Here is a 13868-nt window from a genome sequence, read left to right on the forward strand (position 1 = left end):
AATACTGTAGTCCTGCTCATAGGAACAGAGCCAAACCGGTCAGTGTCTGCCCTCAAATGAGCAATAAAGATGTCATTGCAATAAACTGGTTGGCTCAACTTGTGTGGTCAGGCAGGCGACTAAAGCGCCATGTCTTAAAGCCGCGCTGTGCTCGGCTTTGAATACTTTTGAAGCTCCGGTGTAACACAGCCTCTGTGGTTTGGTGTTTTGTTCCACTCCTACATTCCTGTTCTTACTTTCCTCTGACAAATAGCACCCTCACTGTTTTCTGCTAATCCCTTCTTTGCCACACTATCAGAGCTCTATTTACAAACACAGAACAAACATTTACGGCTGCTTTACATTAGACTGGAGTTCACCATGGTTTTTTGTCAGCACATCAGTTTTAAATGCTGCAGGGAGAAATAATAAACAAGATGCGTCACAGTGAACTGGTTTGGTGAAGAGTTGCAGGTGACATGATTTTACAGAAGTTTTTGCAGACCAGTAAACCTCCAACACCTCTTCAAGATAAGCAACACCTTTTCCCATGCAATCTTGTCATAGATAAGTGGAAACCCCCTCACTGCTCAGATTATAAACTCTGTTCACGACTGCACAGCGCAGGTATTGAAAAAAACTGAGGCATCACTCAGTGCGAAATCATACTTCAACCAGAGGACTCAGATTCAACCATCCACCCTGCTGAAATGAGTGAGCTGCTCAGCCAGTGATACAGGAGGCATTTAGAGTTGGCTTGATGAGTACAAGTCATCACGAATGGTTGACTGACTTGCTAGCTGGCTGAAGATGTGCTGACAGTGGGATGAAAAGGATGGGAGGAGGGTATGTAAGAAGTTCAGCATGAAGGAAACTTCTGACTAAAGACAGACAGAAATGAAAAAATGAGGGTGCCTAAAATACGAGTGAGGCAGCAATGTGGATAAAAGCAACCTAGCAAAACAGGATGTAATATGGGCATAATAGCCACTACCACAGCCACACTGTCGAGTGCTTCAGCCTAAAGTGAGCTTAAAGTAGAACTGTATAACTGAGTGAATGACAGCAGGAAACAACTCTGTGACTGACAAAATCAACACTTAGCGACATGCTGTTTATAAATAGCACTCACGTAGCGTCCCCATAAGCAGCTTTTGAAGTTGTGTTAAAAAACAAAACAAAACAAAGGATGATCTTCAAGCTGGACTGGTTGGCATTCCAAAAACACAAAGCAAAGGTAGCACATGCAGGTCGAATGAGAGAGCAAGACCCCAAACTCAAGAGTGGCTGGCAATGCTAAAACTAAAACATGATTATCAGGGCTTTAACATAAACTGTACAAATAGATGTGTGTCATGATCTCTGTCTTGAACACACACGCACACACACAAGCAAGCACACAAGCACGCACACACATCCACACACACACCAGAGTGCAGCACAGCAGGATAAACCTGCTCTGGTAGTTCCAGGTTTGTTTGACTTCTGAGATGAGATGTCAGAGCAATCTACCCTCAGGCACTATAGAATGGAAGTGTATATGTGTGTGTGTGCATGTATTTGCACATGCACACACACCTGTGAGTGCAGGTCTGTGCGCATGCGTGCCATCTCTTTAACTCAATACCAAAGAGAAAACCCTAATATCAGAGAAATCCTGAAACAGCAGCACTGTGGCTGCAGAGCAGCAGAATCAAAGGCGACAATTCCACTGGAGAACAAGAGACAGAAAAGAAGAAAGGAGGGGGAAAGAAAAGGGAGACAAAGAGAAACAGGCTGGGGGGGGGGGGGCAAGAGATCAATCAAGAAGCCATAAGAGAGACAGGGAGTACTGGCTGTGTCTGAGCTGTCATTATACAGCAGGCCTCCATTATGGAGCTACAGCAGAGAACAGAGTACAGCTCCCTCTGACCTGGCTTGCTGTCACTGCCTTGAACACACACATGCACACACCTCTGTGCATAGCGCAAAGAGAGCAGTCTTCCTGTCTTTTACCTTGTGTGGCTTTAAATGATACGGCTGTGTATGTGAGTGTGCATGTGTACGTACACCTTATTATTCATGCCTCACCTCCTACTTCTCTTCCTCCCTGCCACTCGCTCTGTATTCCCCCCCCCCCCCCCCAACCCAAACTGCCTGCCAGCAGCTTGCAACAAAAACACAGAGATTTCAAAAGACCAGCCGGCATCTCTCTCCCTCTCTTCACCTTCCTCTCTTTTATTCTCCAACACACACAGCCACACAGAAACAGATTGTGTCTTGAGGGTAGGCACGAGCTGAGATGATTTTCTCTCCTCTCCTCCTCCCTGCATCCAACTCACCCACCCCAACAGCGCCATTTCCTCTGTCTGTTAATTACATAGCGGCTGCGGTAGGGGTTGCTGGGGCTGTGTGTGTGTGTGTGTGTGTGTGTGCATGTCATCTGAGGAGTGTGTGGCTGTGTTCTCTGAGACACCAGCGTGGGCGTATGACAGAACAGTCTGGTTACGCTTCACAACGCTGCTTAGAGAGTGTGAACACACACACACACACACACACACACACTCAGTCACACAAACACACATAAGGGCCTTCTGTCTGTGTCTCTGGCTCTTTGTGGTCCATGCCCCAGGAGTCAAGCTGCTGTCTGTGTGGCTGTGCCCTCTGCAGCCTCTTGCTGAGGGGGGACATAGCCCTGCTGCTCCCCTGATGAGAGGGCCAGCTCCAGCCCCAGCCCAGCTGTTCAGACGAGAGAGGAGGTAGGGAGTCAGCTCTGACTCACCATCATCATCATCATCACCAGGCCCTGTCATCTCTCTCTTTTAATCAACCTCACCTGCTACAGAGAGACGGTGAAAGGTGGCAGTGCCGCTCTCCCCAGTAAGTCAGGGAGATATGACAGATGTTGCAGACCTCACATGAACCCAAAACACAAGTAGAAGAAAACATACAAAGAAGGACCTGCCAAGGAGCTTATCGTGGTTTCTGCACCTGTGATCCTGTTCAGTGCAATTGTAGCCACACACGCATGCAAACACTCACATGCACAGACAGCCCACATGTCTTGCAGACCTGGATAAATTGCATTGTTCTGTACTGGTAAGCTCTCAGTTATAGTCATTTTTCTCTCTCCTCCTCTCTTCATCTCTCACTCTCTCTCTCTCGCTCCACACAAGCCTCCTCGGGAGATGAGTGTTGTTTTTGCTGGCTCCCCTACACACACTCCTCACTTCATCCTCTGTTCAACCTCTCTCTCCCCTCCATTCTCTTTCTCTCTGTGATGTACTCTGCTGGGTTGTGGTTGCCTAATTAGCACTCCAAGTGCTCTGCATGGGCCTTGACTCCCAAGCGGCTCCACCGAGCATGCATGCACACACACACAGACACAGACACACACACAGACACAGACACACACACACACACATACACAGCACCCACTTGACTTTCCATAGCAGGGTCTGGTGGCTGAGAGTTGCCCTGCTGTAATCTTGTAATTGGTATAATTGGTGTGTGTTCCTGTTTGTACATGTGTGTGTGTGTGTGTGTGTGAATGTGTGGATGTTGTATGGTCTGATGAGTGAACCTCTTTCCTCTCGGCAAGCAGGAGACAACCCGCCGTGGCCATGGTCACACATCTCAGTAAGAAGCCATAAAGATGAGGTTTCTATTGGCTATAGAGCTGAGACCCCTGGTGTCCCTCATCCCTCAAGTTATCTGTCGAGTTATTTAAAGAATAGAAACTCATCGAAAAGTTTTATTACTTGGCAACATTGGCAACCATTATTCTTAATGGATCTTGTCTTTCTGGAAATCGATTTTTTTTATAGGACTACAATCAATTTTAGCACTGGTACTGTTTGCCATTTGCTGGACCAGTGGAATGTGTGCAACCTTTCAAAATCAGGCCTACAAACAATGTGCTCTGTGCTGACAGCTGAATGACCCATTCTTTTGAAAGACACAAATCCTCATGACTTTCCCAGTCTACACAGGAAATATCTGTGAATCAAAAGTTCAGAGATACTACCATACAGCTTCAACATGGCCTTGGCTTCAGGTAGAGCTGAAACGATGCGTCTATTAATCAGCAGAAAGATAACCTGGAACTATTTTCGATTTATCCTTTCAGTCATTTATCAAGCAAAAACAATGAAAAACATGCAATGATTTCTCAAGTTTCAACTTCTTAAATGGAAGGATTTCCTGCTTCTCTTCAAAAAAAACAAAAAACAAAAACAGACCTTTGAAGGCATTTTGACAATTAACAGAAGATGACTTGATAAAGACAGTATCTTTTCGTTTGCAGCCCAACTTAAGAGAGGCCAGTATTCTGGTGCAGATGCACCCCCAATGAACATCATAAGAGTCATTTCCAAAACAAAAAAAAGATTTTTTTATGCAATTCTATGTGAAAGTCATGCAAAAGCTTTCCTGTGCATTTATTTCATCTATTTACTGAGCTATGGTACATTTTGACAGTCAGCTGCAGTACAAGGGGGAAACACATATGGTCGTTGTGAAACCGAGATAAGAAACGACGCATATGGAAGATGTGAAATGCGATATAAACAGAAAACGTTTAAAAAAGAACTCTGTCCAAAACGGATGCCCTTTAGTAATGCAAATACCAGCCAGATAAAACAAGTCTAGCTGGCAACTCGGGCTTCTGTGAGAGCACGTTTAACACAGCAACTGCGCCCTACACCAACACAGGCATGCAACTCTGTCCATGAACTGATTAAAACACTTGGCCACAAAACCCACTTCACTTCTTCAGGCACATGTCTGACCTTGCTTGCATGCACAAGGAGGCACGGTAACAAACAGACACGCAGAATATGACAGTCAGCTGATATAGCAGATATCTTGGGGACGGAGCGAGAGAGAGAGAGAGAGAGAGAGAGAGAGAGAGAGAGAGAGAGAGAGAGAGAGAGAGAGAGAGAGAGAGAGAAAGAGAGGGAGGAGCAGGGGAGAGAGAAAGGGGGAGAGGGAGAGAGAAGGAGAGAGAGATAGAGGCAAGCAGACAGACATGTTGCAGAGAGATAGAAGCAGACACAGATAGAAAAAAAGAGAGATGATGATGTGATAGCAACAGAAAAGGCCTTTGTTGAAGAGTAGCCTTTAGCACAATACTGGGTTATCCTGTGAGAGTGTGACCGGAAAAGCACAGAGACAAGATGGATAGACACAGACACACAGGCTGTATGATATGTGCAGAGGCGAACGCGCACGCACACATCAAAAAATACTGAATGAAAGAGGCCCCATTTGGTGAGGGCAATAGTATGGTCAGTATTGAGTGTGTGCACGATTGGCTTATCTACTGCTCTCATGTTGCTTGTGTTGTGTTTGTTTGGCCAGTGCTTATCGGGCCTTGAGGTATGACAACGACAGCAGCAAACATCAGCTACACAAACATGGGCGCACACATAATCTTAAGATATCTAGAATGTGGTTTGGTCTGGTGAATGTAGCAAGGCTGACTTTTTGTGTGTGAATGAAAGCGTTTTCTTGCCCCCTCCCACCGGTTCCCCTCCGAGAATTTAATCCAAGCTGAAGATTGAGAATACAAACAAAGTTAACATTGTGAAAAGGTTGCTGGTAATTACTCTACTGCTGAGCACTGTGCTGGGTGGCGCTGTCTAAATGAAATCACACTGGATATGGAAGCAGCATGTGTCCAATGCAGTTCAGAGAATGGGTCTTGAAGCATGGGATTCACAACCACAAACAGAGAGCAGCGTGACTCTGCCTAAATCAACTGCCGTGCATTTGGATTCACTTTAATGGCACGGAAGCACAAGGCTCAAGTTTGGCAAATACAAATACAGAAAAAAGTGATTATAGTAACAAGAAGCGGAAACAACAACACAAACAAAGACGCAACCAGGCTGAGTCGAGAGAAGGTTGAAAGATGAGATGTTAAGTAGAGTAAAACAAATGTTTAACTAAAGAAGAAAATAACAAAAACTCCTACTTTCTTCCATTTGTGTATCCTATGAGAGGATTAGTGGCACATCAATTACCTTGATCTGGAGGAGCAATGGGGCAAATCAGGTGACTAGACACCTGTTAACATCTGCCCGTCATACTCAAATGCACCCGCAAACAAGAAGAAACCTACAGTGCATTCACACGTTCCATGGACTATACTGACCACTTTACACAAAGAGAAGGAGACAAGTTAAAGGATTTTGAAGCATTGTGACAAGACAGAGTGAGTATGCAAAGAGGGGCAACCCTTATTACACAAATGCTTAACTCCATAAATTGAGCCTAGATTCTCAGTTAAACTCTATTCGCACAAAGGCAGCATCTACTCATCATCGACAGCAGGTGTACAGGAACTGACATATAACTGTACAAGTTTTACTGCAGCTGTTACTGGGGACCAGCCCTTATTTACTTTACCAGAAGAGATCAGGCCATTGCTTGGCATGATCTCAAGCAAGTTCAATTGCTTGTAGGATTAATTGTCTAGCTATAAATTTACATGCCATTAGGTGTGTGAATGTGTTCAGGTGGTGTGACAAGCAAATGAGCACCACACCCTTAATATCTTTGAAAGCACTGATCAACCTTGCCCTGACATGTGCACGCACACACACGCAAACACATACACACACACACAATACCAGGTGGTGAAAAACTATTGTTTAACAGCAATGTGGGGTGACACAGAGTCATGCGTCTCTACACAGGCCCAGCTTACAGAGCAGGTTAGGCTTGCTCTCACACACACAGAGTAAACACAACACACACATAAAGTGATAAGCAGCTCTATCTGTGAAATGCGAAGACAAAAAGCAGTAGGCATGAGAACAAAAGTCATGAACCAAAGGAAGTGTTTGGTTCGCTGGCTGTCATCATCACAACTTCTTCCTCTCGCTGTCAATCTGTCTGCATGTCCATCCAACTTTCTGTCTGTCTGTCTTGCCTTCAGAAAAATACTTTATGGCCTGTTTGTTCAGCTGTCTTCACATTTACAGCTTACCTTTACCACCCAGTTTTACACCCAGTGGGGGATGTTTAGACACGAACAATCTCACACACGCTTACTCTCTCCACCCCAAAACGGAAAAGCCGTGACACAGGGCATACCATAGCAAAAATCTAACAGATGTACCTGGAGAGCTCCAGATCAATGGGAGGGAAAGAGAGAATCAGGCAGAGGCGAAGAGAGCGAGGTGGGAGAAGAGCTAAAGACATGTTGGTCGAGGAAAACCTCTTTCCCAAACATCTTACAGTGGTTTCTCTTCCATCACCCAGGCAGACCACACAGCAACCCTGCCCTGCACATAAAGAGAGCGGTGTGAGCGCCCCCATTTTCATACCACCTCAGGACATTGTTGTAAAGCTAGTCAAATCCAAGCCTCGCCCAGTCAAACACATCCCATTCTCTCTAATAGGGAACTATGTAAACCCATGCAAAGGCCTCTCTACAGTCTGTGCTATTCAAAGCTATCAATGGGGGCTGTTGATAAGGAAATGCAAAGTGGGTCACCTTTAACTCCAGGCTCCTTGTGTAAACAGTATGGGGAGCTGCTTGGGACTCTCCTAATCACTCTCTAAACAGAGCCAGGTGCTGTTGCCACAGACAAACTGTCACCAACACTCTGCTCAACACAGCTGCTGTCTAGCCCCCAGACACTCACAGCACTGCAGGCTACCACAGCATGACAAACAGCACGACGACACCTGAAAATATGCCAACCTCGTAGAAGGGTTCAACAACTTGGAAATGGCAGATCGCAAGCAAGAAATTCTGCTTCTCGGAGCAAGATTTGCATAAGTAATTGTACACTCTTATCATGAGCTGAACCATCAGACACATGTAAGTCTGTGACAAGGAAGGATAAATCCACCTAGAGTAAGCTAACTTCGTTTTTTTCTGTCGAGGAGGTTGTGTTTGTTCCCATTACTTAGTTTGTCTCTCTGCAAATGGGACCTGAAAAAAACTTCATTTTCATGAAATTTGACATTATGAAAACTTCTTCTTTTCTGAAGTAATGTAGATCTGAGATGTCTGCCACTGGACAATTTGATGACTTTTGCCATTACTATGACACACACACACACACAGATCAAGAACTGGGTGTCTGCCAGGTGGGGGGAAGAAACTGAACTGCATACAGAAATTGTGTTGTGGTTCACATTAAGCATATGATTCACTACTTCTTGCTACTTGACAGTATTGCATATGACCATGCATACAGTGTGCACAGCAAAGCAGGCAGATAGGAAGGCCAAAACGGAAAACACATTAATGCCCAAAATGTTTAACAGTGGCCACATTATCAGCTTTTTAGATGTGCATGTTATGATGTTGAATCTGCTCAACGATTGACTCAGAAATGACAAAGGGCGGACTAACAACAGAGCCATCAAAATTACGTAATTGTGGTAAAAACAACAGACTTCATCACACTGCCTCCATTTAAAATTTGCTCAGCATTTTCTTCTTGGCTCGTGAAAAAACCTAAAATTTCAGACGTGTCCAGAGTGTGCATCTGTAGCTCACACATGTCTGCATGAACACACTGACTTCTATGCAGTTTCAGATGAGTCAAAATCACTTGTAGCTACCATATCTTGTAGCAATGACTGATCCTAATCTAACACCTCCCCGACATGCTCACTGTTCTGCTCCACAGACTTAGTTAAATGTTGTTAGTCATTACAGAAACACATTTGGCCAATCCTTTTCTGGGAAAACTTTAAACTGTTAAGGCACTGGCATTTCTCTTGCAGGAAGAGGTCCCAAGCAATAAAAATAAAACCTCCAATAGTGAAAGTGTAATGTCACTACTGGGAGCTCTATTTTAAACACACAAATTGTAATCCCAATGAAAAAACAAAGGGCCTCCGTAATTAAACCCAAGATCAGACACTGCTGTCACTCTCCAACTGACTGGCTGGTGTTGTATAAGGAAAAAACAGCAACACGTGACAACACCTATGCTATTAATGCTTTCTGAAGATGCAAAAAAGATTGTTTACATCAGGTTTGTTTGCTTAAAAAAACAAAACAATATTTGAACCCTAACCCACATAATGCTGAAAGGCAGAAATCAGAGATTAACCAGAGATGTCAGTCTATCGTGAATGTCAAATGCCAGGATGAGTGTGTTCATATGTGGGTTTTCCTGTATGAAAGACATTATAGCGCAGTGGTGACGCTGGCTGCCATCAGTGGTAAGGGTGATAGTTCAAGTCTCACATTGACCACAACAGAAAATAAATCACTAATGCAACTAGAAAGCTCTGAGAGCACATACATCCACCACGACTTAATCTGGATCAAGATCTTCATAAAAACATACAGTATATGGTTATTGACAACCACATGACATTCAGTGCAGTATACACTGTATGTGTTTCATTCATTCAGCCCAGTTGTTTACAAGAAAAACAGCACACATGCTCAAATTCCACACCAAAACAGCTGTTTGCAGGATACTTTTTTTTGTCATTCAAATTCCGAATATGCTTTGACATCTGGTACCTTACAAATAGACACTTGGTCACAGCCTCCTCTGGAAGATAATTTCTGTCAAAACTATGTGAAATTCATTACATTTTATACTAAAGTAAATAATCATCAAAAAATGTCCATAGACATGTTCAAAATGTTTGTCCTAAAAGAGTAGGTAAAACGCTACATATACTGCTAGTAATCAGTGTAAGAGAACATCTCCCAATGTCTTTCAGTGTGAACTGATGAAAATAAATGTGTCCCCTCATTAATTCCAAGTGTCCCTGTAGTGTACTTTTCTGAGCCTGGCCCTGCTGTGAGCCATTTCTGGGTCTTGTGTGAGAAACCAGGCTGCAACCCATGTAAGTAACAGTAAGAAATAATGGATTATACACCACTAATGTGCCAAATTATGCCAAAAATGACAACACAATACTATGTTACATGGCAGACAGATGCCTATGTAATGAATGACCCATCTCCAGCACCAGTCAGTAGCTGTTTAAGACCTCAGAAGGACAGCCTCACTAGAAAAAAACAAAAAAACAAAAAACCTGGAGGCTCTAATTCCCTGCTCTTGCAGTTATGGCTAACCTTATCAGCTGCAGCTAAAACACACAACAAGGCTCCTTCTGGCTGCAGATAAACTCAACCCCACAGCACAGTGTTCGGTAAAGCCTGTTGCTTCACGGCTGTGTTTGGAGACCGCGTTTTAAACCCGTGAGGTGTGTGATGAGTAGTGTGTGTGTGTGTGTGTGTGTGTGTGTGTGTGTGTGTGTCACAGAAGCAGCTGTTGTACGCGCCTGCAGTTCAAGAGAAATGAAAGAGCGCGTGGGAAGTGATTCAACACGGTCCACCTGCCACGCGCACGCGTGCGTCCACACGCACAAAATGACACACGGGGTCAGATCCTTCACCCGAGAGCACCAAATGGTCAACATGTGTCCCTGTGGCAGTCACAGTCACATCCGTACGGAGAAAATGCCGCTTTCAGAAACGGGCTCTCCTGCTCAGGAGGAGCAGCCCTCACCAGACGCTCTCCAATAATTTCAAACGGAGCCAGTATGACTGGAGACGACGTATTACGACCAAGTAAAGCCACTAATACTATTTCACATAAAAGGGCCTACAGTGAGCGTAAATGGCTTACGCAGAAACCCTCTGGGCTGTGCTTTACATAATAATCACAACAGCGCACCGGTAACAATGTTACAAGAAGTTAATTTGAGGGGGTGGGGGTCGTCCGCTATTCCTCTCAGTCTTTTAGACTAATCTTAATTTTAAAACACGATTGTCTGAAAACCCTTAACAAAACGGCATGTAAACACTGACAGACAAAAGAAAGCTAAAAATCGCCACCTGAACGCACCGGAGTGGCTTTCTTTCTTTCTCCAGCACTATTTCTTGTCGTTCTTGTCTCTCTTTGACACTCGCACACGCAGAAAAGCACGCGCACACTCCCGCGTGCATACACAAGGGCTCGGCACCGACCTTCGGAAAAGAAAAAACAAAAAAACTATCATCCGCTTCCTCGATATCGTAATGACTTCCTCAACAAAACCCTCGCCGTATGCTCGCTCGTTTACACCAACAACCTCCGGGTTTGAAAGCGTAACTGCAAATATTCACACACTCACTCACCGCAAACAAGTATGGACTAATCCAGTGTTTATAAATTAGTATATTTCTCCCTCCGTTATCGGTGAAAGCGCGGATCCATCCCTCCGTCGAGAACAGAGACTCCGCACTTTTGTTGTCACGCAGGAAGCTCCAACGCCGAGCGAGGCCACAGGGACGGAGCTGAGCCGAGCTGAGCGCTGGGGAGAGGACGAGAGAGGCGGCCGGCTGCAGGGAGCCGGGAGGTGGGGCTTCCTCTCCGGCGGGGGCCGGACAGACAGACACACAGACAAGCCTAAAGGGGAGGGTAGAAGCACCTGCTCCCCCCCCCGTCACGCCTCCAGTCCACAGGGTTGACCCCGCATTGTCCCCCGAATAGGATAAAGAATGCCCCGTACGCCCCAACCAGGATAAAGAGAATCACTTCCTGTTCTTCAAAAATGGCCACAAATCTCAACTAACTAAATATCTATAAGTTCAACATAGCAAATGAATAAATAAATAACCGTTTAATTCTAACTTACTAAAAATAACAATTATGTTGAAGTTGTGCTTTTACAGGCAGCAAAGCCTAGTATAATTATTGATGTTGGTTTCATTCATTTTAACATGGATTGTCTTTTCATACAATGAAAAGTGAACGCACTGATTAATAAACACATTTTCTGCAGATTTGTAATACTACCAAGCAAAATACAAGGCTTTTTACATCTTACTATAGTCACTCCATAAAGAAACTCTTCTGAAGGCCTTGTGTCTTTGTCCTCAATGGTGTGTTTATGCTAACCATGCTGTACAGTAGCCTACTGTATTTCCCCAACAATACAAACAAAAAATCAATCCATCTATTATTCAGCCAGTAGATCAGATATGATATTAGTAGCTCCAAACAGTCATATGACCTAATTAGCAGTTCATACTGTAAAATATCTTAAATTTTAAGATTTAAGCAACAGATATTAAGGAATAAAACCCCTTTTGTTTTGCTAGCTAATAATAATCCATGACCATACAGTACACAGTAGGAATAAAAAGGAGAGAGTAATTCCACTAAGCGTCCACAAGGGGACAGCCACCCACCAAAAGCACAGAGAAGCCTCAGCTGACAACCTCTACCCCTGTCTGGCTTATCAATGGTTTTACTGTGGATTAGATACCAGCGACTGCACAGGCTGTGAAATCAAAGCCACACTTGTAAGCAGTAAAGACAGGGTGTTCTCCAAAAGCCAAGGATGAAAATAAGGATTAAGCAGGTGATGGCTGGGGAGGAAGTGGGATGAGGCCCCTTTCACATTGTGCTGTAAATTGCTAATTGCTGTGATGCACTGGATCAAATGCAAGCCTAATTATGTATTGTGTGTCTCCTGCCACAGCCCACTTCTCCGTGCTAACAGAAGGCAGAGCAGAGAAAAGAAACACTACCCAACACACACACACGCACACAGCGTTCTCCTCTGTCTTGTACGTAAGTGAATATAGTATATGTGTGTATGCATTTGTGCAGTGCGTGGTAATGGCTGCGTGTCTTGTCTTTCATCCAAGTAATAGTGTATCCCTCACCTCTGCTTGACCTGCGACAGAGAGCAGGTAGACAACGTATCCTGACTAACGATGCAGCACCGAGACCTCAGCCTTTGATCTGCCTGCTGTCTGTACACATGCTACCCCCAGGACAGCTCTCTAGACACCAAGGGGGCCCCCTTCTGTTCCATTACTCAAATAATCAGTCATTTGGGTATTAAAAGTCTTAGTTGCAATTTTTTTTTACTCAATTAGTCATTTTTTATGCAGTCTTTATCACTAATCACTAATGAGCTATTAGTCTTAAGCTATTCATGGTGATTAGTCATTGCTAATAGGGATACGTCACCACAATAATATTCACAAATGTAGTTTGGTCTTTATTAAACATCAGATCCCTCAACACGGCTGCATTCATCTGTGGAGGGACAGAATTACTGGAGAAAAAAAACATTATCTTTGAATTAAAATCAACAAAAGAAAATGCTGTCATTCTTAGTCGCTTAATATTTTATTAAGCCAAGGGCAGCCCTACTACAGACACACACACACGCACAGTATTATGTGCAGTACAGGTAAACGTGCTCAAAGAGACATGATTGTATATCAACACATATGCTCAAAAATGGTGCTCTCATTGTGCCACTTTCCTACCCACTGCAAATAACAAATAAAAAAAGCATCTTTCATCACACAATGTAATTAACATATGACCTAAAGAGATAAAAAAAAAAAAAAACAGCACTCAAAACTATACAAACTGGTTAAAAATATGTTTTCATTGGCGGTTTCTTGCACACACACATGCTAAAATAATAAATACACATTTGCGCTGTGAATCTCCCACAATGAGCCTTTGCTTAATTACTATTCCTCCTCTCAACCACAGGTGCTCTACTGTACATCTCTAAGAGGCTGCAGGGTATTCCTCTTCTCCTCCTGTTCTCTTTCACCAGCCCTCCTTTACCTCCTCCACCTTCTTTCTTTGATACTAAACGCCCCCCCCCCCCACCATCCCTCACTGATTGGACGACTTTCCATTTCACATCCTCGGCCCTAACATTGCCGCCTCCTCCTCCTCCTCTACCTTATCTCTGCAGCCTTTACTTCCCTATGCACCACCTCTCCCTCTCTCTAGCCCCCCCATCTTTCTCTCCCTCTCTCTCTTTCTCTCTCCCTCCCTCTCTCTCTCTCTCAGCAGCGGACCTGGCCTTAGGCATCGTTAGCTTAATTTAATAAAGGGGCTTAAGCTTTTGAGAGGCTTTTGAAGGATCTGACTGCTGTTACATTCATTACA

At 44.2% G+C, this 13868-nt stretch overlaps 1 protein-coding gene across 1 annotated transcript in view; it reads right to left on the minus strand.

Moving 5' to 3' along the window:
- Positions 1-11240, minus strand: part of gse1b (Gse1 coiled-coil protein b) — a 42059-nt gene extending 30819 nt beyond the window's left edge. The window contains exon 1 of the mRNA XM_041933653.1: positions 11075-11240. The gene's annotated coding sequence lies outside the window, so the exon portion shown is untranslated. The remainder of the gene's footprint in view (positions 1-11074) is intronic.
- Positions 11241-13868: the final 2628 nt, after the last annotated feature.

This window comes from Chelmon rostratus, chromosome 1 (assembly GCF_017976325.1).
Source record: "Chelmon rostratus isolate fCheRos1 chromosome 1, fCheRos1.pri, whole genome shotgun sequence".
NCBI lineage: Eukaryota > Metazoa > Chordata > Actinopteri > Chaetodontiformes > Chaetodontidae > Chelmon > Chelmon rostratus.